The sequence below is a fragment of the Ailuropoda melanoleuca genome, chromosome 1 (assembly GCF_002007445.2).
Source record: "Ailuropoda melanoleuca isolate Jingjing chromosome 1, ASM200744v2, whole genome shotgun sequence".
In the NCBI taxonomy this organism is placed as follows: domain Eukaryota; kingdom Metazoa; phylum Chordata; class Mammalia; order Carnivora; family Ursidae; genus Ailuropoda; species Ailuropoda melanoleuca.
This window is the reverse complement of record NC_048218.1, coordinates 57968065-57992918: the sequence shown is the minus strand read 5'-3', so window position 1 is coordinate 57992918 and position 24854 is coordinate 57968065. Positions and strand designations below refer to the sequence as shown.

Below are 24854 nucleotides of genomic sequence, written 5' to 3'. Positions count from 1 at the left end.
GCAGAGGTGGGGGGAGTGGGAAGACTGTCGACCAATCGCCTGTTAACAATTCTCTGAGCGAAGTTTCCATTCCCCAATGGGTGTTTGAGATAGCGGATTGGGCCTCTTCTAGCCCAATCGAAGGTGGTAGAGATGAGGGAAGAAGGAGATGGGGGCGGGAACAAGGGAGAGGAGGAGGAAGAGTGCATTTTGTTTATGGGCGGCAACCTCACGAGGGGCGTCCCACTCTTATTGGCTCACTGAAGTCAAGAGTGGCATAAGAATAACCCAATACCGGGAAAAGATAGAGGGTTCGCGGCGTGAGGCACCCAATGTGGGCCTTCTGCCGAAGAAGTAGGGGCGGGGGGAAGTTTAGGAGTTGAGGAAAGAAGATTAAAGAGCGCGAGGAGGTAACCCCCAAAACTCTAATTTGTTGTGGGGCCGGGCGGGNGCGGGAGGGTCCCGGGTCCCTGGGGCGGGCGGGCCGTCCTGCAGCTGGAAATGTGTCTTCTGCCTTCTTTTCTCCACTCCCTGCGCCTGGAGTTGCCGCTTCCAAGAAGAGGAGCTGAGGGGGACTAGCCGGGGCTCAGGAGCTGCTAGAGGCGCCGGCTTGTCTTCCGCCCCCTCCCTCCTCGCCCTCCCCCGCTTGCCGTGGCTCTCGCGGTCTCTGGAGCGTCTTCAGAGAACTGGGGGGGCGGGAGGTGTCCTGGCCCCAGAGCCGCTGGACGCCCCTCCAGACACCGAAGCTACCGGCCCCCGCCTGCTTCGCTGCTACGACTCTAGAGGAGGGGGCTTGGGAAGGGAAGACACGCCTTTCCTTCTTTCTCTCCTCCTTTGGGCTCCTTTGGAAACATTAAAACATGTTTACGCGTTTCGGTAGCTGAGATAGAACGGTTGGAAGCTTTTTGAAAGTTTAAAAGAAACGCACTTTCCTACACTGTTTAATGCATTACTATCTGTGTGGCTTTCTGGTCCTCTTCCACCACCCACCCCACGCCCCCCGCGCTCCCTCGCCCGCTCCCCCCCGCACCACTCCCCCCGCAGCTGTTATCCTTTTTAAGGATGCTGAAGAGGCAGGAGGCAGGGATTTTCTAAAAGTTCTATTGATAAACACACTTGCACAAACATATGCTAGGCACACACATAAACTATAAACATTAGCGAAAAACACAATATGGCGTACAGCTACACTACCTAGCGCGATAATCCGCTCATCTCTTAACACTGAACCCAGTTGAATGGGGTCAGTAGCAGGATGACAGTTCTCTAATAAAAATCTCAACGAAACAGGAAGTAATTTGGAAGCCTGTGGGTTAAATAATATCCTCAGAATCAGCATGGCCTAAGCTAAATTGAACACGTTAACTTTCTAGACGTGTGAAAATTGTCCTCATTACTTCTAGCCATTAAAAATACCAAGATGAAGTAAAGGTGAGAGTTTCTCACTGCGTGGTCGTGTCTAAGTTTCAGCTAATAAAATTAGCAGAGGCCACTCATTACCCCATGTTTTCAAGCAAGTTCTATCCTAAAGTTACTATCGTAACTTGTTGCTATCAAAAGTTTTAAAACAAATTGTAACGATCATTTTGTAAATAAATTTCATAGCTGTGAACACTACCTTTAAATGATAAGCAGTAACATAGCAAATTCAGTTCATAAATGGTTTACTTTCTTATCTGTTGCTCGTAATCCCAGATACATTTGCTGTCACATGGGAATAGTTAAAATATACCCTCCACTGCCCCTCATAAAAGTTTGACCAGTCCAGATTTGGCTACTTTCTGCATTTCAGCTTTACATGTAGATATTTCTATATTTCTACGAAAAAAAAAAAACAATTTACATTGATTTTTCAAGTCTTTGCTCTTCTCATTCTTAATCAGAATGTAGCAAAGTTGATGCACAAATAGTGCATGGTGATACCATTGTGCCCTCTTGGGAATGGTCTTCTCTCAAAAAAGCTTTTGGAATTGCCCTTGTAGAATTGCTGATGTTACTCATTGTTCAGTGCTCAAGGTTTAATTCCTAAGATTGTGGTTGTGATTTCCATTGAGCTCACTTTTGGAGGGCTTTAGGTTTAAGAATATATGGTGCTCAAGTAAACAAGTGAGAGGAAGAAGAAAAGCTAATTTTCTAGAAATATATTAGCTGCTCAGTGAGTCCAGCAGTTGGGTATTTTTGGTTTTGTGATTTCAGATCTCACAGACCAGTGGAATACAGGCCTTTTGCCTATGAAGATCAGGTGACAAGTTAACTGTGTACCAGCCTCCAAAGCAATACGCCCTTTCATGGTGAGGTCCCAATTTTAACAGACTACAGAGAAAAGTTTAAGATTAAAAAGTTATCTAATTTTATCCATTTTTGGGAAGAAGTCTATGCTTGTCTGTCTAGTTCAATTAAGATGACAGTATTTTAAGATTACTACTACAGCAAGAAGATATAGATAGTTCATGTGTATACTCACTAGCTACTGAAAGACAATATGAGTTTAGAGAAAAGAAAAAACTTGTATGTGAAAGTTATAATTTTGGGGTGTATGTTTAGAACTACTAGATGTGATGCCAGTTAACTATGTAGTTAGTTCAGAAAGTTTTTGTGACCCACAGATATCCAACTAATCTTGCTGTCAAATTAATATGAATTTGACTACTTGGTATAGGAATAAAAATCTAAGGAAGAAACCATTTTAAATGAATTATTTTTATCTCAGTACTGAAAATCTGAAGAGGGCTTTCTAACTAATTGGACTTCCCAGAAAAAAAAGGCATGACCGAATAATTCGGTCAATTTAGAAGAGCACAGAAAGGTACAGTTTAGTTACTGTAAAGGATCTAAAATTTATAAGTAAAGTAAAATTATTTAAAATATTTTAGAGAGTGACAAAGAGAGACTTCTTTAAAACATTTGGAATACAGAAGTGGAGCTTGATGGGCTCTGCTTTATTCTCTGAAATAATCATGCTTTTCTGAAATGGATGTTTAAATTCATGAAATTGTTCTAGACACTTGGGATGTAACAGTGAACAAGAGATAAAATAACCTGCCTTTGTGGAGTTTATGTTCTAATGTCACATATAGTTTGCATACTTCAGATTGCCAGGAGAAGAGATTTTTGTATGAAATTTTAAAACCTAGCAGTTTTTTCACTTAAGAGAGTGCAATTTGAAAGAATTTACAGAAGTTTGAGGAGCAGGGAGGTGTTTACTAATTGCCAATGATAAGAAAGAAAGAGCTAAGTTTATTTGTACCCTTTGTTATTGTCATGAAACGTTCTCCATACATTTCAGTAGGTCTTTTTAACTAATAGAGGTTTTATTTTTTTATAATTTTGAGCATGCCTTTGAAATAAATAAAATGTTACTTTATATTAAAAAAAATCTGTGTCTTGGAATTTACTGTAAAATTCCGATGGAGCTTTTTGTCTTCTTAGCAAATCGTGGTAAAACATAAACTAAAATATCTTACTTTTTTAGTAAGAATTTGTTTTAGGAGTATGTCTGAAAAATTAAGTGCCTAAATCTTTTTCAGTTGTGGTTTTATCAAGAGAAGATGGGAATTTGTTGTAATTAATTTATAGGTGACATTAAAGAGAGAAAGGCCTGCAAAAAATGCTTTGTTATTTAAACCTTTCTTTCAAACTACAAAAGCGTTTGATTGGCACTTCTCTGATTTAATAGACCATTTGTAATGCAAGAGGAACATTACAGAAGATTTTAGCATTACTTTAATCATTTAGTCTGTAGGTGTAAAAATCCTAGGTTTCTAACAGAAGGAAACGTGGTGCTTGGTTAACGGAGTATATGATTTAACGCTGAGTGTGTTGCTTTAAGTAGTGGGTGTCTCACCTTTCCAAAACCTAGTTCATAGTTCTCAAATAACGAGTTCTGATTTTTGTTATTTTTCTCTGTAACAGTGAGTCTTATTATGTTAGCCAAATCGGTATTCAGTTCTTAAGTAGGATAATTTTTTTTTTTTAACACAATTCTCCCACCGCCAGCCCTCCCATCCCCTGCTGTGAAGGGCTTGAATTTCTATACCTACATTAGATCTCTATTTATGCTAATTTGTAGCGTAATCACCTCTTCCAGAAAGGGTACGTATTAATGTACTTTAGAGAACAGTTGAGGTTGCTTCTGTCTATTTGTATACAGACCTGCCAGCATCTGAAAGCTATAAATAGGAAGATTTAGGAAGAAAAGCAGAGACTATACTAATGGAATATATTGTCTTAGGTGAAATCTTTTTTTAAACAGCAAAGTGGAAGAATGTTGCTAGAATGTTAAAAACAGAGAGCTTTTCCTAATTCTAATGGTTGATTAATGTGTGTTTATGTGTATGTGAATATACATTTTTATATGAGCATTTTTGAATAAAGGCATATTTCAGTATTGGGTAAATAATTTCAGTCCTGCCTTGTGGTCCTTAACATGTTCCCCAGTGATTTTGTTTAACTCACTGTTACTTACCAAAACTTTGCTCCAAGCAACATAGAAACATAAGCTAATTAAATCTTTGTAAATTTTGTAATAATTCTGGATTAAAAGTTATTGGAAGTTTGGTTTTTTTTTTTTTTTGAAGCATGATTAGAAGCAACCCTTTGAAATGAATGAAATCTAAAGTGAAGAGTTCTTAGAACCCTGGATCCACATAAGACAGTTGAAAGTTTCAGAAAGGGGTATTCATAGGGCAAAAGACAAATCTTGATATCTGTCAGATTTTTATAGTAATAAAATAAGCAATAAAGTAAAATGACTAATCTATTAATATTCATATTTTAAGGTAAGTGTAAGTATGTGTACACTGCATTTTAAATAAAAATTTGGGGTGTTATTGGCTAGACACAGTCGTTTCTTTGCCAGAGATACTAGGCTGTGTGAAGGCTAACCATCTGTCAAGTGATAGAGACAAAGAAAGGTTTAATATACTAGTCTAAAATATCTACAAACTTGTTTTGAATTGTATTGTCATTTTGTTTTGGCCTTCGTACTCTGTGTTGAGTATGCACTGGGTCAGTCACCCCACTTTGTTTTATGAACAAACTATTCAAGGTCTAGATAAGGTTATCATTGCAGCTGATGTGATCCAGAGGCATGATAAAATATGTTTTGATTTTACTTTCATGTGATGATCAAAAACTCACAAGTGGGCCACCCACTAGCAGTTATACAAATGACTTCAAGCACACTTATTTTCACCCACCCATTCTGAATTTTGGGTGTCTTAACTCTTTTGCTTTATATATTCAAGCCTTGTATTTCAAACCCATTCCTGAGCTGTTTGGGGCTTGGGGTTGGGGGGGGAGTAGCAACAGGAATCCAGATTGCCTGTTTTAGGTACAATATGGTGTGATGTGAAATTGAAACAGCAGATTGGTGAGAAACTTTAGTTTCAAACAAATATAAACTAGTTTGTTTAGTGAAGTCATACACAAAACAGTAGTCTCTATTGACAGGGCAGTGTTTTTTTCCATACCTTCCACATCATGAGGTTACTGTGGTTCTTTGGGCCAGTAGTCTATTTCCAAAGCATCATATAGGAAAAAGAAGCCCTAATATTGCTGATTGTAATGATATACTTAGATATAGCAAACCAAGGAATTATTTATAGCAGTGCTAATTATATCAATAAAAATAGCAATATTAATACTGTGAGTGTCAAAATCCATTCTTGACAGTATGAGGTAAACAGAACTATAGTCAAACAAAGCAGCCAGCCTGTTTCTACTGTCAGCTCATGAATATGCACTTCAGGAAAAATGTACACAATTGGTTTACTGATTTAATCTCTTTTTCAATTACTTTTGACTTTTTAAAAGATGTTCTTTATTTCTAATTGAGACAATATGAAAAAGATCTAGGTTTTATTTTTGAAATTCTTGGTACCATTTTCTTTCTGTCTTTAGTAAGTTTCTAGAGGCTTATGTGTCCATAGTTAAGTACTTTATAATTAATTATAAGAAATTTATTTAAATGTACCCCCATTTTTGGAACACAGATTACCATTGCACAGGGAAATTGGAAGACCCTCTAACAATTTGCAAAACAAAACAATACAAGACAAACAAAACCCACTACTACCATACATGCACACACAACCAATAAATCTCTGGCTTTATTTAGACATTAAAAAATATCCGTTTCCATGGTTCTGATTTAAGGAACAGCATAAATTTTCTTTGTAGTTTTCATTATTTCTTGTCAGTCTTCACAATTTTATGTTATTTACAATTTATTTTCCTACTAATACAAAATCATGTAAGTAAAAGTTATTAAATCCAAAGGTTTTCGACTTGAGGGGACAACATCTAATCTTTTAATTAATCCCTCATCTCTTAGATTTAACTTTTATTTTATTGCACGTTGTCAGAAATCCCAGATGTAGAGTTAGGAGAGATTGTTCCGGGCCTAATGCTGCCAGCAGTTGTATCATCTTGGGCATGTCACGTAATCTGAATCTCTGCCTTCTTCATTTTCAGGGTCTCTTTCAGCTCTGATAATATGAGTATCTTTCTTTTGACACTTGGATCCTTATTTTAGCTTTAGGTAATATGACTGGAAGTGATATGTAAGGTACTGGGAAAGAGCATACGTAAAATATTTGTCTTTGCTTTTTAATTTTAGTCCTTGATACAGGTTTCATTTTAGTGATACTTGCTTTCAAATATAGTGTATCTGTGTAAGTATAGATGTATAAAAATTAAGTACTTAAAATCTTTTGTAGTTCATAATTATAATAAACTTACTATTTTTCATAAATGTTTCACCAATTCATTTTCACTCATGAAGGTATGTTGCTAACAGAATTTATACGCAGGATTCCTTGCATTTTATTCCACATAGAGTTGCTTAACTGGAGAAAGTGGGTAATAACAGAATGAATTAACCCATAGTCATTTTCTAATTCTGTGAAATATATAGAGAAATAGATATATTTTTCAAAGATAAAAGGTAAACTTGGTTTTTGTGCTTCTCAAAGCAAACAATATACTCTGAGTACTCAGGAGCCATTATAATTTTTACTACTGCTTTTGATTTTTGATCCTACATGGTACCTATCCAGGGATAGATTTACATAGAAAGGATGCAAGGGAGACAAAGTTGACTCTCACTTGATGAAGAAAAGCGGAAAGAATCTGCGTTAGAAAAGACCTTGTAAATACTGTACTGTCATATATAGAAACAAACAGCTATACACAATTCATTTGTACCTACTTGTAGGTGTTTACTTAAGGATAACCTTAAAGTTTTCATTTAAAATTTCACTCTCAGTTTCTTTTTAATTGACTCACATTTTTTTTGCTGGTATGAATGGTAGCGAGAGGCTCAAAAGCATCACATACTTTACCTATTCACAAATGGAAACAGCAGTCTGGAGAAAGCTATACAATCCACGGACCCTTCCTCTTCCCTGTACTCAACCCATAGCTGTAGATACTCTGGTACTAATTATAAACATTTTATAAATCTCCTCAGAGGCAGAATGTATATACTGTCCAGTATAGTAGGTAATGCCAAGCTATTCTGGCCTACCAAATATCTAACCAATAGGGAGACATGGCCAGAAAATTATTAGATCCACCATAGGGCCTAAAAGGTGATATGAGTGCTTCAATGCATGCAAATAGGGGAAAAATTTTCTAAGGGATATTTAGAAGGGAAGCTGATTTTATACTGTTACTTAACTGAAACCCAGACATATATTGAGGAATTAATGTAAACTCTGTTCTAAAGGCACTGTGCCAAAAGAGTAGCAAAATTATTGGTGGGAAACATAGTGAAAATGAAATAAAATATATCTGTCCTTGTACAAAACCAATAATAACAACAGCAGCCAGCATTTATTGAGCACTTACTGTGTATCAGGAATTGGTTATAGCTGCATATTCTCCCATTAATTCCATAATCCTATGAGACATGTAGTTTTATTTTGGCATTTTTAAAGGTAAGCAAGCTGAGGCTCAGAAAAGTGAAGTAACTTGTTCATAGACACACAGCTAGTATATAACAGCTGGGGATTCAAACTCAGGTTCAACTCTAGATAACCTAAATTCTTAAACATCACCCCACCGTGACTCTATTCTGGGACCATTTTCACTCAGTGCTTGCCCAGATTAGTACTGGTTATTTTATTTCAAGAAAGGCATAGTGGATTTGGAGAAGGCTTCAGAGAAGGGCACAAGGTGAAAGAGCTATAAGTGGGAGGGATGGTTGCTATGGAGAGTCTGTTTTTAAAATGTAACTCTCTAGTCTAGAATTACAAATGCTGAGAGGGACTTTGTCTAAAGGTTTTACAATGGATGGACTGGGTAGCTGCTGCCTGATTTGGTTCTGTGGACAACAGTAGAGCTGGGTAACAGATGTTAAAAGAGGCTGAGGAAATTCTGAGTAGGAGCATGTCAAAGGAAGCATTAGATACTGGGAATCCTGGAAGGTAGAGGTCACAAAGGAGAACTAAATCTAAGCAGCTATTGAGTAATCAAGAACTAGGGATCACACAGAAAAAAAAGGATGAGACAGAACAGAAACAGTATCTTCAAAAGTGGGACAGATTCTACTGACTTTGGAAGGCCCTTACATATGTTGTCTGTCCCCTTCATTTGTTTCAGAAACCAACAGCTGGCTTAAATAGGGGCCACCCAGAGTTTAGGATACAAAGATTGCTGTGGTTTTGGCACTACAAAAAAACATGGTCATCAATAATAAGAATTAGGCAGTAAGTTTAGGTCTATTACAGAGAAATGCAGTTTAGCACAGAAACCTATGTGGTAAACCTGAGAATAGCTGTCATTTATTGAGAATCTACTGTGTGCCACTCAATTCTGAAATCACTCTTTCCAGGGACATATATTTGCTGCCTTCTGTCCAGTTTTCAAATATAAGAAAACACCTGTTAGCTTTTCTAAGAGTATGAACGGTGAAATAACTTCTACTGTAATTTTATTTCATTTCATTATGTAACTTAGCTTTTGATCTCCTCCTTTCCACAGTATTGGAGTTTTAAACCAGGCTCCACAAAGCTTAAGGTGGAATAGAGTATAGACTTCTCTTATGTAACTGTAACTTTTCCTTAATTTGTTACTATACTGAAAGAAAGGTTCAATTTTTATTTGATGGGATAAATGCATTTCTATCAGTAATAGGCTCAAATGATCAGCCACAGTAAAGTCAGCATTCATGAGTTTGGATTATATTTAGGATAGTCAACATGGGTTAATGAAAAGGGAGTTACAGCAACTTTTAAGTGAATTTTTGTTATTTCAAATAATTTTGAAGACCTCAAACCGATTACAAACAGCTATGTGTGCCATGCCATTTGTCTACAAGGTATTAGAGACTTCAAAGGTTTTTAAGAGATAATATTCATTGTTGAGCTATATTATATGTTGGGTCATCAGAATGGAGACAAAGAATAATGAAAGTGCTGTACCACTACTTATATGTCTTTACTGTTCCTTATGACAATATCTCTGATCTTTTTTTCAGACTCTTCAGTGCACTAGGAAATATAGTACAGTAATCATTTTGCGTGTTTTAAATGGATACATCACTAAGAAAAATATACTGTGAAGGTAGAAAGATAATGCTCAGTTTATGCATGACACCTTTCCCCTTCAGGTTCATTGTCATGGGTACTCTTGTTCTTGTTCTTCTGGCATCTTTTGGTACCTAGTCTTTTTAACAGCTATGTTGTTTGCATCTGACCTTCCTTTATATATGTGACCCTTAGAGTAATACCTTTGGAAACTTATGCTCTTAATAATCCTTCTTGTTCTAGTAAAGTGTTGAGAACAAGGCAATACTGTGTTGAAATGGGTGATTTGAGCTGATATACAGTATGGAAAAAAAATGAACGGGATTCCAGGCTCTTCTGATTCAGATATTCTACATTATATTCTCAACATTTGGCATAAAGTGAATTTCTAAAGTATATAAAAGCCAAAAATAATGGTTGTTGCTTTTCTGTAATTTCATGTTATGCATAATACCTTTGTTTCTATTTTTTGTGTATGATGAGTTTTATTATGCAAAAATGGGTACATCCAGTATAAAGTAAATTTCAGTTTCATGTTTTATATGCAGTTTAACTCATGACTCAAATTCTTTGATAATCATTGCTCAGGAAAGGTAGCATTTAGAATTCTACTGCACTGAATTGTGCTTCTTTAAGGGCAAGTACCATGTTTTATTCATCTTTAAAGCCTTAGTGCTGAATATAGTACTTGGTACACTGGAGGGATTCAATGTTGATCAGGCTCTTTGTAGCTGTCCTAGGAAGATTACTTGGATCCTTGCTTACCAGGCTATCTTTCCCCTTATTTTCTGTTGACCAGTTCAAATTTAGCATTGTCACAATTGTTATTACCTATTATAGGCCTTCTCTGTACTTTCTAAGACCCAAACATTTTATACATGCTCATGATCTTTCATTCTTTTAGATACTTAATGAAATTCTGTCATGGCAGAAGTTTCAATATAAAATTGTATTTACTGTGATTCAGAAAAGAAATATATCAGATATCACCCATCAATGGTAAAGCAAATCTACAATCAATTCAGGATATTGTGTTGAATAGAGTACACAGAATTACATTACCTAGTGATTCAGGATGAAACCCAAATTTCATATCCTATATGATTCCTATCTGGATAGTAGGACAAATAACCCACAGAATTTTTTGCACTTAGTAGATTGCAACTGAGCTTTTGAACATTTTATATGAGCTTCTTAATTCTTAAAAACAATGTACAAAAAAGGTCATACAATTAAAAAATAGAGTGTTAGCTTATTTTACCTTATTATCTAAGTTGTTTAGAAGTCTAGTCCAGAGAAACACTTTAATGTTAGGTGATATCATTAGCTCTTTTAGGAAGCAAAAAGGGTTATTGGGCTGTGAACAATAGGGAAGGTAATGTGATGTAAGCCACCGTGCAGGATGCACATTTAATTCCTATATAACTCTGACATGTTTTTTCATTTATAAGACTTGCTAGTTGGATTTTGGGAAACTTTCATGATTGTGCAAAGTCATAATTTGTCTTTGTACTAATGGAAACTACAACACATTGATTTGAAGTTGTTTCTAAAACAAAAGATAATTATGTCCTGAAATAATTAAAGCTGGGATTGCATTAAAGCTTACTTCAAGCTTTAATGATTAATAGCTGTAGTATATTTTGGGATCTGTATCTAAAAGCATAAAGAGAACAAACACATTGTCATTTTTATATATTTAGGAATAATGCTTTCTGAGGAAAGTATTAATTCTTGAGAATCATATAATAAAGTTCCAAACACACCCCAGATCCACACACCTCCCTTCCTGTAACATTTTTTTAAATTAAAGATTCTGAAAACAAAGTGATCTATGCATATGGGTATCTTCCCCTTCACTTCCAATTCCTGACTGCCTTTCTGAATACAGTTGCCATGATACCTTGGGTGGAGACACTGCTTTGAAATGTCTACTTTCACTTGGGCAAACAACTAGAGAACAGTACTGGAGTTCAGAGATAAAGATCAGAAAACAGTAGAATTTGAGAAGAAGAGCTTGGGCTTCAGAGATGTGTGAACCACTAGGGGAGAAAACCAGTATTTCTCATTTAAGTATTTAAGTCTCCCCACTTGACTAATACGCCAAGTTGCTGAACGTGCTGGCTGAGTTTTCTGTGTTCCTGAGACTGCAAAGAAATAGATAGAACAAAGATCTTCCTCCTCGTGCCTTGGCAGGGAACTGACAGGCTGTACCTTTGCGTTTCACCGAGTGTGTCTGCTGTTGAAGATGCTGCAACAACCAGAACTGAGCTCCAGTGAGTTATCAGTGAAAAATAACAATCCATTTAAGGGGACCTAGTAGTGAGGGAGATAGGAAGATCAGGTAGGAAAATGAGAGTACATACTCTAAGCAACTAGTGCTGTTGGCAAAAATAAGTGCAACCTGAATTTGGAAAAAAAAAAAAAAGAACATTTAAGGAAACTCAGATTCAGAACAAAAAAGAATTTCAGATACTAATAAAACACTTATCTCAATTGAACAACTCAGTGGAAAAATTGAAGGAGAATATGATCACCGTTGAAATGTGATTCAGTGAACTGAAAGACCAAATGCAAGAAATAGAACAGAGGAAAAATGTGAAAATCTTGAATAAAAAGGATGAGTCTTTGAGGTCAGATCAGAAGTCAAAATATGTGAATAATAGGAATTACAGAGGGAGAGAAAAGAATAGATGGAGGAGAGGTAAATTAAATGATAGAAGAAAATTTTCCTGAGATTAAGAAAGATCAGAATCTGTGGATTGAAAGGGTTTTCTGATTTATGGTCTTGATTGAAAGAAAAGACACACAAGGATATTGTGATAACAGTTCTGAACTCTAACAACAAGTTGAACTGTGTTATAAGCTCCCATTAGAAAGAGCAAAATTTCTACAAAAGAGAAAATATCAAAGTATCATAGAACTTCTTATCTGCAACATAGCAAGTTAGAAGATAGTGAAATGACATCTACAGACTACAAAAGAAAAATGACTACAATCCAAGAATCAACACCCTGAAAGTTACCATTTGCTAGTGAAGGTGAAAGAAATACATTTAGGGATAAACAAGAACTCAGAACATGTAATTACTATACCCCATCTGAAAATGCCTGAGAATAGATTATAAGCAAATAACAAATAAACCAGAACAAAGACTTCAAGATGAAGAAGATGAAGAAGAAAGGAATATAGTGGTGAATAATAAGCATTTTAATGTTAGTGTGTGTGTGTGTGTGTGTGTGTGTGTGTGTGTGTGTGTAATTTCATTTAAGAGAGAAAGATAGGGGCACCTGACTGGGTCAGTTAGTAGCGCATATGACTCCCGATCTCAGGGTTATGAATCCAAGGCCCATGTTGGGCATAGAGATTACTTAAGTAAAACTATAAATAAAAACTATTTTAAAAAGTGATAAAGATAGATGACTAGTAAATATGTAATAAAATATAATTTCAGACTTTTGAAATAAAAAGATCAAATTTCTATAAAGAAACTTTTTAAAGTACTAAACTGTCTCATGAAAACTTAGTTGGGGGTGCCTGGGTGGCTCAGTCAGTTAAGCATCGGCCTTAGGCTTGGGTTATGATCTCAGGGTCCTGGGATGGAGTCCCTGCTCAGTGGGGAGCCTGCTTTTCCCTCCCCCCCTACTCTTCCCCCTTTGTGTTCTCTCTCCCTCTCTCTCTCAAATAAATAAAATCTTTTTTTTTTTTTTTTAGAAGAAAACTTAGTTGATGGGGGAATGGGCAGGAGGAAAGTAAAAGAGGAGGAAAAAGAGTAGTGGAGATGAGAGACAGAAGGATGAGAAGTGGGAGGAAAGTGAATGTATCCTGAAGATCTCATCTATTTAGGGGGAAAGGGGATAGAATCTCATGGTGGCAAAAAAGTGTCTGTTCATTAGAGCAGAAAAGGGAGGTAAAGAAGGGAATACAATAATGCATCCTATAGCACCTCAATATTAGCAAGGAGGAAATAGAATGCAGAGCCACTTGGTCAAATAAAAAATGAAAATGGTAGTAGGAAACAATAGTGTAAAATAAGAAAATAAAAGTAATTAGAAGAGATAAAAATAAATGCATCAGTTATGTTTAATGTGGATCGGCAAAATACTCCCATTAAAGACAGATGTCAGAATGAGTTTAAACACATAAATCACTCAAATTATATTAGAGGAATAACGCCCATGACAAAGTTAAAGAGAAGGCTTTGTAAAATGGTGGACGTAAGAGACATCAGACCAATGCAAACAAAAGGAAAACAGAAAAACAAAGGTGATGGCATTGATACTAAAGAGATACTGTACTGATAAAAGGCACAGTTTATGAAGAAAATAACCACATAAATCTGTATACAGCAGGTTTATTTATAGTAAATAAGTACATAAAGCAAAAACTACTGGAAAGGTCCTGACAATTCTATTAAACACATAGAAATAATGACTAAGAGAAATGGAATATAATTCATAAAAATAATTTAATATATATGTAAAATCTGATGTTCTTTAAATATTTCTTTTGAACATCTCTGTGTTTAGGTACAAAGAAAAATTTATAAATTTTAGGAAGATTTTTACAAGCACATTTGCTGATTGTAAGCTAATGTAAATAGAATTTAATTTAAAAGGTAACAAAAATTATTAACTACTTAGAAATTAAAATACTACGTAACCCTTGGTTAAAGAGGAAGTCACTTGAAAAACAATGAAAAGGAGACTATTTTATGTAAAAAACTATGGAAAATAGCTAAAGGTGTCAGAGAAGAGTTGATAGCCTTATATGCCTTTGTTAGTAAGAAAAATAGAAAATAAAGGGCAATCTACTAACTTTAAGAAATTAGAATAGAGAATAATTTAAGATAGAAGAGGGGGATAAAAGAGGAAGTGGGAATTAATTCTTAAAAGATGAAATTAATGAAATGGAAAACATAATAAAATCAATCTAAAAGCTGGTTCTTTAGAAAGACAAATACAAACCATGAAGATGAAAAAACAAAAAAGAAAACGGGCCCAGCAATTCTATGTGGGAAATAATTGATAGCATATGTTCACATAAAACTTGTGTTCACATAAAGCAAATGTTCATAACAGCACTATTCATAGTAGCCAAAAAGTAGAAGCAACTCAAATGTCCATCAACTGATGTATGTATGGATAAACAAAAATGTGGTGTGTCCATACAATAGAGTATTATTCAGCCATAAAAAGGAATGAAGTATTGATACATGCTACAACATGAATGAACTTTGAAAACATTATGCTAAGTGGAAGAATCCAGATATAAAAGGCCACATATTGCATGATTCCAGTTATATGAAATGTCCAAAATAGGCAAATCCATAGCAACAGAGAGTAGATTAGTGGTTGCCTGGGCCTGGGGGAAGGCAGGATGGGGAGTGACTGCTTAATGGGTATAGGATTTCCTTTTGTGGTGATGAAATATTCTGGAATCAGATAGTTGGTGATGTTTATACAACCTTGTGAATGTACTGAAAGCAACCAAAGTGTACACTTTAACATAGTTAAAATGGTGAAGTTTGTGTTATGTAAATTTTATCTTGATAATAATAATAATAAAGTTTATGGAAAAGAGAATGAGCAAAACTAGACACCAATGGAATGAAAAAGTAGATAAAACTGAAATATGAGAAGAATTTTAAAAGAAATCTAAATGCAGCTATCTGGCAATAAATTTGAAATCAATAAGAAGTAGAATATCTTTTATTCAAATGCAAATTATAAAATTGACCTAAGAAGAAGTAGAAAACAGATACCTATTAGCATAGAAGAGATTAGAGAGATGACCAAATATGGGCACTTAAAGGAATAAATAATTTTGATGTAATTTAAATTATTCTAGGTCATTGAAAAATATTGAAGTCTCTCCTAATTTTACTTAAAACCTAACTGATGAAGATTGTACAGAAATAAACTATAGTCCAATCTCACTTATGAAATAAATGCAAAATTTCTGTATAAAATACAGCAACTAATATCAGCAATGGATCAGAAGGATGATACAGCAGGACCTAAAATTTTGCTTGTGTGTGTTTAAGTAAGAATTCAAGCAGATTCAACAATAGGAAATATATCAACACAGTTCATTATATCACCAATGAGAAATACATTCATCTTCAATAGAATTGCTTGAATATAATATTTTCATTCACATCCAACAGAAAATGTAATCCAAAATGGTTAAATCCCAAAAATATTTCAATTAACATCAGTAACTAGATAAGGAACCATTTATCACAGTTATTAAAACTAATGAGGAGGGCTTAGCAGATATAGTAGGCAGATGATACAGGTGACACTAGTAGTTGTAGGGAAGAGTTTACAGTGTCTTTTTGACTGATCTCTCAACTTAAAAAATTCTAGAACTCTAAGAATCTAGAAAAATTACTAAGGTTAATTGAAAGGCAGTTGGATGGAAGATAATTGAATGAAAATCAATAGGAAGTAATAGGCATCTAGGGAAGTTCTTTTTTCCCAATAGGAAAAAAATATTTCATTTCCCATAGAAACAAAAGTTACCAAATGCTTATTAATAAAATTATGAAAAATTATATAGGATCTATATAAAAAAAGGGTAACATCTTATTTAAGGACATGATCCGATTAAAGGAAGCACAGATTATATTTTTGTATGGGACAACAATAGCAAAATGTTAGTTTTTCCAGTCATTTTATGCTTATGTATTAAGTATATATATGTAATGCAATTATAATTAGATTCTCAAGGAGGACTTTTTTTAATTAAAAATCTTTTTCAAAATTGTATGGAAGACAGAGCAATCTATTCTTTCAGTGCCATCCTGATCAAAATACCAATGGCATTTTTCAAAGAGCTGGAACAAACAATCCTAAAATTTGTATGGAAAAAAGACCCCAAATCACCAAGGAAATGTTGAAAAAGAAAAACAAAGCTGGGGTCATCAAGTTGCCGGATTTCAAGCTATATTACAAAGCTGTGATCACCAAGACAGCATGGCACTGGCACAAATACAGACACAAAGATCAACGGAACAGAATAGAGAGCCCAGATATGGACTGTCAACTCTATGTCAACTAATCTTCAACAAAGCAGGAAAAAAAAATATCCAATGGAAAAAAGTCTCTGCAATAAATGGTGCTGGGAAAATTGGACAGCTATATACAGACAAATGAAGTATATTACAGAAGCTATATACACCATACACAAAGATAAACTATAAATAGATGAAAGACGTCAATGTGAGACTGGAATCCATCAAAATCCTAGAGGAGAACATAGGCAGTAACCTCTTTGACACTGGCCATAGCAACGTCTTTAAAGACACATCCCCAAAGGCAAGGGAAACAATGAAAATGAACTTTGGGACTTCATCAAGATAAAAAGCTTCTGCACAGCAAAAGAAACAGTCAACAAAACAAAGAGGCAACCCACTGAACAGGAGAAGATATTTGCAAATGACACTACAGATAAAGGGCTGGTATCTAAGATAAAGAAACTTCTCAGACTCAACACCCAAAAAACAAGTAAGTCAAAAAAAGGGGAGAAGACATGAACAGACACTTCTCCAAAGAAGACATGTGAATGGCTAACAGACACAAGAAAAAATGTTCAACATCATTAGCCATCAGGGAAATTCAAATCAAAACCACATTGAGATACCACCTTCCACCAGTTAGAATGGCAAAAATTAACAAGGCAGGAAACAACAAATGTTGGAGAGGATGTGGAGAAAGGGGAGCCCTCTTACACTGTTGGTGATAATGTAAGTTGGTATAGCCACTTTGGAAAACAGTATGGAGTGTCCTCAAAAAGTTAAGAATAGAGCTACCCTATGACCCAGCAATCGCACTACTGGGTATTTACCCCAAAGATACAGATGTAGTGGAAAGAAGGGGCACATGCACCCCAGTGTTCATAGCAGCAATGTCCACTATAGCCAAACTGTGGAAGGAGCTGAGATGCCCTTCAACAAACGAATGGATAAAGAAGATGCTGTCCATATATATAATGAAATATTACTCAGCCATCAGAAAGGATGAATACCCACCATTTGCACTGAAATGGGTGGAACTGGATGGGATTATGCCTAGTGGTATAAGGCAAGCAGAGAAAGACAATTATCATATGGTTTCACTTATATGTGGAACATAAAGAATAGAATGGAGGACATTAGGAGAAGGAAGGGAAAAATGAAGGGGGGGAAGTGGGGCGAACCATGAGAAACTGTGGACTTGGGGAAAAAAACTGAGGGTGTCAGAGGGGAGAGGGGTGGGGGAATGGGTTAGCCTGGTGATGGGTATTAAGGAGGGCACATATTGCAGTGAGCAGTGGGTGTTACATGCAAACAATGAATCATGGAACACTACATCAAAAACTAATGAAGTACTGTATGGTGACTAACATAACATAATAAAAAAAATTACATGGAAGATTAAGTGCTAGCAAAAAGCAAGAAAATTTGAAAAAGAATAGTGAGATCCTAAAACATGGTAGAACTTACCAAAGCCCGCTAACCAAAACAATATGGTAACAACATAGGAATAGACAAATAGATCTATTGAGCAGATTAGAGAATCCTAAAACAGATGACAATTTAGTTGGAAAATAATGGATCATTTAATTAATAGGTTATCTTTATGGAAAAGAGTGAAAGTATATTTCCATTTTGCACATTAAACAAAAATAATTTAAGATGAAAGGCTTAAATGAAAACAAAACAAAAAACTTACCAAAAAATCTAGGAAACTATAAAACATTTTTTTTTTTTAAGTGGGCGCCACACCCAGCATGGGGTTTGAACTCATGACCCTGAGATCAAGACCTGAACTGAGGGGCACCTGGGTGGCTCATTTGCTTAAGCATCTGCCTTCAGCTCAGGTCTTGATCCCAGGGTTCTGGAATTCCCTGCTCAGTGGGGAGTCTGCTTTCCCTCTTCCTCTGCCCCTCCCCCTCAGCTCATGCCCTGTGTCTGGCTTTTTCCTCTCTCTCAAATAAATTAATAAAATCTTAAAACAGAAGCAAAAACCTGAGCTGAAATCAAGGACCAGATGCTTAACCGAGGCACCCAGGTACCCCTAAAATCTTTTTAACAAGAGTGAAAACTGAGAAAGTTTGAGTTAACTTAATTACATAAAAATAAATACCTTTTATATAAAAATAATAGAAGTCATTAGGAAAATATATGTTTGGAAAAATATTTGTAATATATGTTAACAGGAAAGGTTAATATCCAAGATCTGTTTGATGTTCTCAAGAGAAAAGTTACAAAACAATCCAATATAAAAAGAAAAGACATTTCACAGAAAAGCAAATTCTGTTGGTTAACATATGAGAAGATGCTCAATTTCACTAGGAATTAGGGAAATTCAAATTTAAGTAACAACGAGGTAATGTGTCTTAGCATTTAAAATTTGTGTTAGTCTGATGGGGTTAACATTTACTGCAGTAGAGATTGGGGAGGTGACTCTTATTTGTTGCTGGTGGAAATGTGGTGTGTGTTACCTGTTTTGAAACGCAATCTGGTAACATCTGTTAAAAATTTCACTTCATAATATTGTTTGATTTACAATCTCATCCTTGGGAATATATCCCGTAGAAATGTAAGTATCAATATTTAAGGACATACATTTTTTTTTAAATTTCAGTGTTGTTACAGCTTGTTTGTAGTGGTAACAGTGGAAGAAATAGTAATTCCATTAATAAAGTAATGCTAATAAATAATGGGAATTTACACCATGGATTATAATGCAGTCACCAAAAGATGTGAATTATAGTTATCTCAGGTGATCTGGAAGAATTTCCAGGAGTCACTGATGAGCAAGAAGAGCAAGGTATAGAAAAGTGTGTATAACATTAAATTTTTGTACAATGACAAAAATCCCTGAATATGTGTTTTATATGTAAGATATGTATACGTATATATCTGCTTTATAGCAAAGTTATTTGCAAAGGGAGAAGAATATGAAAGGGGACATACTAAGTTGTTAAAATGGATTCCTTTGGGTGAGAGGAAATGTAGAGGGAGAATAATAGATAGTCAAGCAATGACAGGAAAGAAAAATTGTACTAAGAGGATATTCAAAATCCCACTTAATGCTTTATAATAAAATTAATTAAATTTGAATATATGTATGAAAAGATTAAATTAAAATGTTTATAAATACTATGACTACTTTTGTCGTAATGACTTCATATTTCTAAATATTAGGACCTGGGAAGTGATTTTTTTCTTTACATTTATGATTTCTTCAATTTTATACCACATACTTCCAGAATTTTCTACATATTCTAAGAAATCTTTAGATAATTGAGCATTTCAGGCCAAATAAACTTGTCTACAAATGATTGGTAGTTTGAGATCACATCAAAGCCTGAGTCTTGTCCATGTCAGGGCTGACATGCAGCTGATATCCTTTGGTAAAACTTAGGTGATACGTTTCAATTTGTTCAAGTGTTCATTTTCTTTGGTACTAACCAAAGTACCTTAGTACGTTCTGTTGTTAGTTGTTAAGCATTTTTAATATTACCTCTGTCAATGTTACAAATTAATTATAACAACAATTATGCATGATTGGAAGTCTTGCACATAGAAGTTGCTTATTAAATACCTGCTGACTTGACATAATATTTTAGGTATAATAGTGATTTTAACAAGGTAACAAATGTGGAAATAAAAGGATTTAAGGGTAATTTAAAAGTGAAACTAAAAGTTGGCATGTATATGATTTTTAGGCAAATGACTTCTGTGTCTCAGAATCTTAATATTTAAAATAGTGTATTTTCCTCACCTATTTAACAGTCTTTAGGTCAAGTGAAGTAATGTTTAAGTGCTTTGAAAAACATAATGCATTGTGCAAAAAATGATGATGATGAAAATCTGAGGGCAGTCATATTTTATATTTTAGGGACATATTTTATTATATATATATATTTCAAGTTGCATGTTTGATGTTAAGCCTCTTGACATTTCAATAATAGAACATATTACTGATAAAGCTATCAAAGCCTCAGACAGACAAAACAGTGGGATCCATGGAAGGTGTGAATACATTTAATTGCTTAAAGTCCAAGATGAGTCTCCAGAATTTCTTTGTTTATTTTCCTGGTGATTGTGGGAAATTGTTTACTCAGGTATATCTCCTGATTATCTCTTGTTCTAATATAGAGATATTAATATTTTGTGGGATGTCTGTGCCTTCATCACATCTGGACATAATGATAATGTTGCATTGTGTTTTGACTTAATAAATGGCCTTGAACAGCTAAGCACAGCTGTGTAATCTGTTGTTATATTTTATTACAAATTCCTAGTAATTTATAGCTGTAATAACTATTGACTCTAGCATGAATACTTTAAATAGTAAAATCTTTATTATCGTTTAGTCGCCAGACACCGTATTTGCCATTGGCTAATTTTGGGGGGTATGCAACAATCAGGAAATACCTACGTTATAATTTATTAGTTAGAAACAACACAACAAAAAACACATTTACATCCTTTTATTATAGAAACTTAAGTATAGTTTCGTTAAATCTTCTAGAATCTATACTGTAGAGTACTATTAAAGATGCCTAAATTCTGGTTTGGAGAAAATGGAGTACATGAATGTGTTTTTCTAAGTCCAAATATATATATATATATATTTTTAAAGATTTTATTTATTTATTTGACAGAGATAGAGACAGCCAGCGAGAGAGGAACACAAGCAGGGGGAGTGGGAGAGGAAGAAGCAGGCTCACAGCAGAGGAGCCTGATGTGGGGCTCGATCCCATAACGCCGGGATCACGCCCTGAGCCAAAGGCAGACGCTTAACCGCTGTGCCACCCAGGCGCCCCCAAATATATTTTTATACCTGACTCTTTCCAAGAATACATCCTTATTTTAAAATTTTCCTGCCCCAATAATTTGGCTTTTCCTTTCTCTATAAATATTCTTGCTATTTCACTGGTCTAATTTCCTTCTGTTTCTCTATGGTTCTTCCGGTATTGGAGACAGTGTTATAAGAAAGCTTAGAAGAGATAATGATCTTTGCATTTCTTTGAACAGACCTTCTGTGACACTAGTAGTAAAAACTACCTGAATTGATTCTTTTTGATACAATGTATTTCACTTAATGAAATCATTCTGATCAGGCATATTTACTCTTTCTGTGTATTGATTATCTTTATTAAATATGAAATTAACAGCAATTGTGATATATTTTTTAATATATCTCTCTACTCTTGTTTAGCAATACTAGTGTTGCTAGAGCAGAAGTACTTTAGAATATGCTGCATGCATTCTTGGACGGAGATGCCATTGAAGTCATCTTTTAATTGTTTTTCTGCCTCCTTTCAAGAAAATTTCTGATCACCAGTGATTACTCCCTCAAATGCAGGTTGGAGTTTGATAGAGAACAGTGAGGGAAAAAGTAACCTTTAATTCTCATCCTAAAGAAGCCAAAGTGATCTTTCCTTAATTCTTAATATTCTTTCAGCTTCTCATAACTCAGGAAAGAAGTTTCTTTCACTTCAACGTGAACTCTGCGTCCCAGTACCTTTTATCAGTATCTTCTGCTTCACTTTGGAATTGGGTGAAACCCAATCATTATTTCTTAACAGCATAATCAACTTTCCAAAATATGCCACCTATTATTCCATTCAGTGGTCAGGTCAGTTTATTTAGTTTATTCTTTCAAGTCTCTGAATTTATTGAGTCACTGATGCTCAGTCTTAAAACCAAGGTTATTTATATTTTTTCTGCTTATTTCTTTTTTTTAAAGTGAGTTTTAATTTGACCAAATAAAATGCTTACATGCTTAAACCATTACATGACAGGCTTTACATTTATTTTTGCCTTGAGTGTATCGATCTTTTTAGCTTCCATTGTACTTCATAGTTGGAAATCAGTGAATAGTATAGATTATGGTCTGTAAAACCAACAGCATCCACATGTGGGAGCTTAAAATGCAGAATCTCAAATTCCGTCCAGTCCTAATTAATCATCATCTTCATTTTTAATAAGATCTCAAGTTATTCATATGTACATTAAAGTTTGAAAAGTATTCCTAAAGTGTTGTCATTTTTCAGTTGGACTTAAATGTGCACAGAATTGGTTAATTATGATTCAAAGTCATTGTTCCATTTATTATCCTCTTTTATTACATTCATTCATGCATTATTTTTAATCAAAATAAATACCTACCCAAGATTCAACCAAAGAATTAGAACATTAACAATTTACATCCATCTGTATACTCTTCCCTTACTCACATTGATACTCCCCAACGAGAAGTAACCACCGTTCTGAATTTTGTTTATTTTCCATTGTTTTTTCAAAAAACAAATATATATAGCTATACCACTTATAAAGCTGTGACTAAATAATATATTAATATGCTGTATTTATCTCTCAACATTAAGTTATTAAGATTACACATGCATGTTTTTGTAAGTAATTATAATTCATATGGTTAACTTTCACTTTTATATGATATTTATGACAATGCCAAAGTATATTATCCTTTCTGCAATTAATGGGCATTTGGGCTTTTCTTTTTTTTTGTTAATATGAAGAGTGCTGGTATAAACATTTTTGTGTATGTTTCTTGGTTATGTTTGTAAGACATTCTCTTGAGTGTCTACTGAGATTTGAATTGCTGGATCATAGGGTATATAATTGCCCAACTTTGCAAGAGACAGTCAAATTATTTTTCCAAAATTGTATTACCCATTTATACTCTCACCAGTGATGTATAAGATATCTCTGTTAATCCATATTCTCTTTTACCCATAGTATTTTGTCAGATTTATTAATTCTTGCTACCTGAGTGGCTAAAAAATATCTCACTGTGGTCATGATTTGCATTTTCTAGTTGACCATGAAGCTGTGAACATGTATACGTGTTTTCTCTTCTGTAAAATAGTTGTTCGTGTCTTTTGCCAATTTTCTTCATTTAATTTTTTATGGGCCTTTTTATTGATTTGCATGAGTTCTTTATATAGTCTAGATGCTAATTTCTTCTCCTGACTCATAGCTTGTCTTTTCATTTCTTTTAGGGTATACTAACGAATAGAAAAATCATGATTTTTAACCCTTTAGAAAACAACTTACACTTTAACCTCTACATAAGGTACAAAAATCAACTCCAGTGTAAGCCACATTAAAAGATATAAAAAAGCATTAACTATAAAAAAAAAAGATAGCTTTGGCTATCTTACTCATTTGCCTTTTTCCCTTCTCAGATGACCAGAGCTTGTACAGTGGTGTATTTGTCAGAGGATTGACAAGTATTCTGCTTAATGTTTCTAGTAAAGACACACTTCTTTGACAATTAAATCTGTCTCCCTTCTTAATCCTTTGTGTTTCTAGAATGTGTATTTCTTTTGTTTCCTTTTCTCTGTCTCTATTTTGATTTTTAAAATAAAAATATACAATCAGATAGGTGAATAATCATGTTTTATCAGTAACTCATATATGAAAACATACTCAACTATTAATCTGCTATTCTAGATATTTGTTAAATTATGTGAAAGGCAAACGTTAAAGAGAAAGAAGTTTCTATGGAATGGAATGAAAATAGGTGCTCAAAAATATTAAGAGATGGTGACAAAGAGTCGATATATGGGAGTTGTAATAATTTTTACTGTGTGCTGGCCAGATACCTTCGGGGGATATAGATTTAGGAAAGCAGAGGCAAGAACCTTCACTGAGTCACAATGGTTGCAACAGGGAGAAATGTAGGATAGGACAGTACACAAAACTAGCCTATGACAGATCATTTAGAAAAGAGCAAGAGTTAGAACTTTATGGAAAATCATACATGTTTTTCATGATGATTAGAATTTTGAGATAATTACTAGGACTTGACCTTTAACTGATATATTTTTGTCTCAGGAGTGGGTATTTGGTATTAGAAATTTGTGTGTAGTGAAGCAGAATTTAGAGGGGGTAAGCAGTAGTTGGAAAGAGATCTAGCTATGTGAGTGGAAAGGTGATTGTTAGCATGGGATGGACATTTGAGATATAACCTATGAGGGGCAGAAATATATTAGAATGCATAGCAATTGTAGGATGTGTGGTCAGAAAGAATGAAGAATAGGATCAATATGTGGATGGTCTTTATAAACAAATGTTCTTTGGAAAAGCCTCAGTTTAGACTTTTTGGGAAAGCAGGGCATATAAACCATTATGAGGTTGTGAAACTTTTGAATGAATTAAAATCTATGGAGAACTAAGGATATCCTCAGAGATGTAGGACTGTACAGAGATAAAACTTAATTTATATGAAACATAGGAAGGAATTTTTTGATTGAGGCAATTTTTATAGTTTAAGAGAGAATGGAGAGCAAGAAACAGCTACATGCTAACATTTTGCG

At 34.6% G+C, this 24854-nt stretch overlaps 1 protein-coding gene across 19 annotated transcripts in view; it reads left to right on the top strand.

The window, feature by feature from the left end:
- The first annotated feature begins 279 nt into the window (after positions 1–279).
- The window catches only part of ZBTB20 (zinc finger and BTB domain containing 20), a 761796-nt gene continuing 737221 nt past the window's right edge, over positions 280–24854 (top strand). For 15 of the 19 annotated variants that reach the window (XM_034659426.1, XM_034658883.1, XM_034658692.1 and 12 more), the window contains exons 1-2: positions 280–389; positions 2176–2270. The gene's annotated coding sequence lies outside the window, so the exon portion shown is untranslated. Of the gene's footprint in view, positions 390–436; positions 2271–24854 lie in introns of those variants that run through there. The other 4 variants (XM_034659125.1, XM_034658793.1, XM_034658992.1 and 1 more) reach the window with 2 other exon arrangements.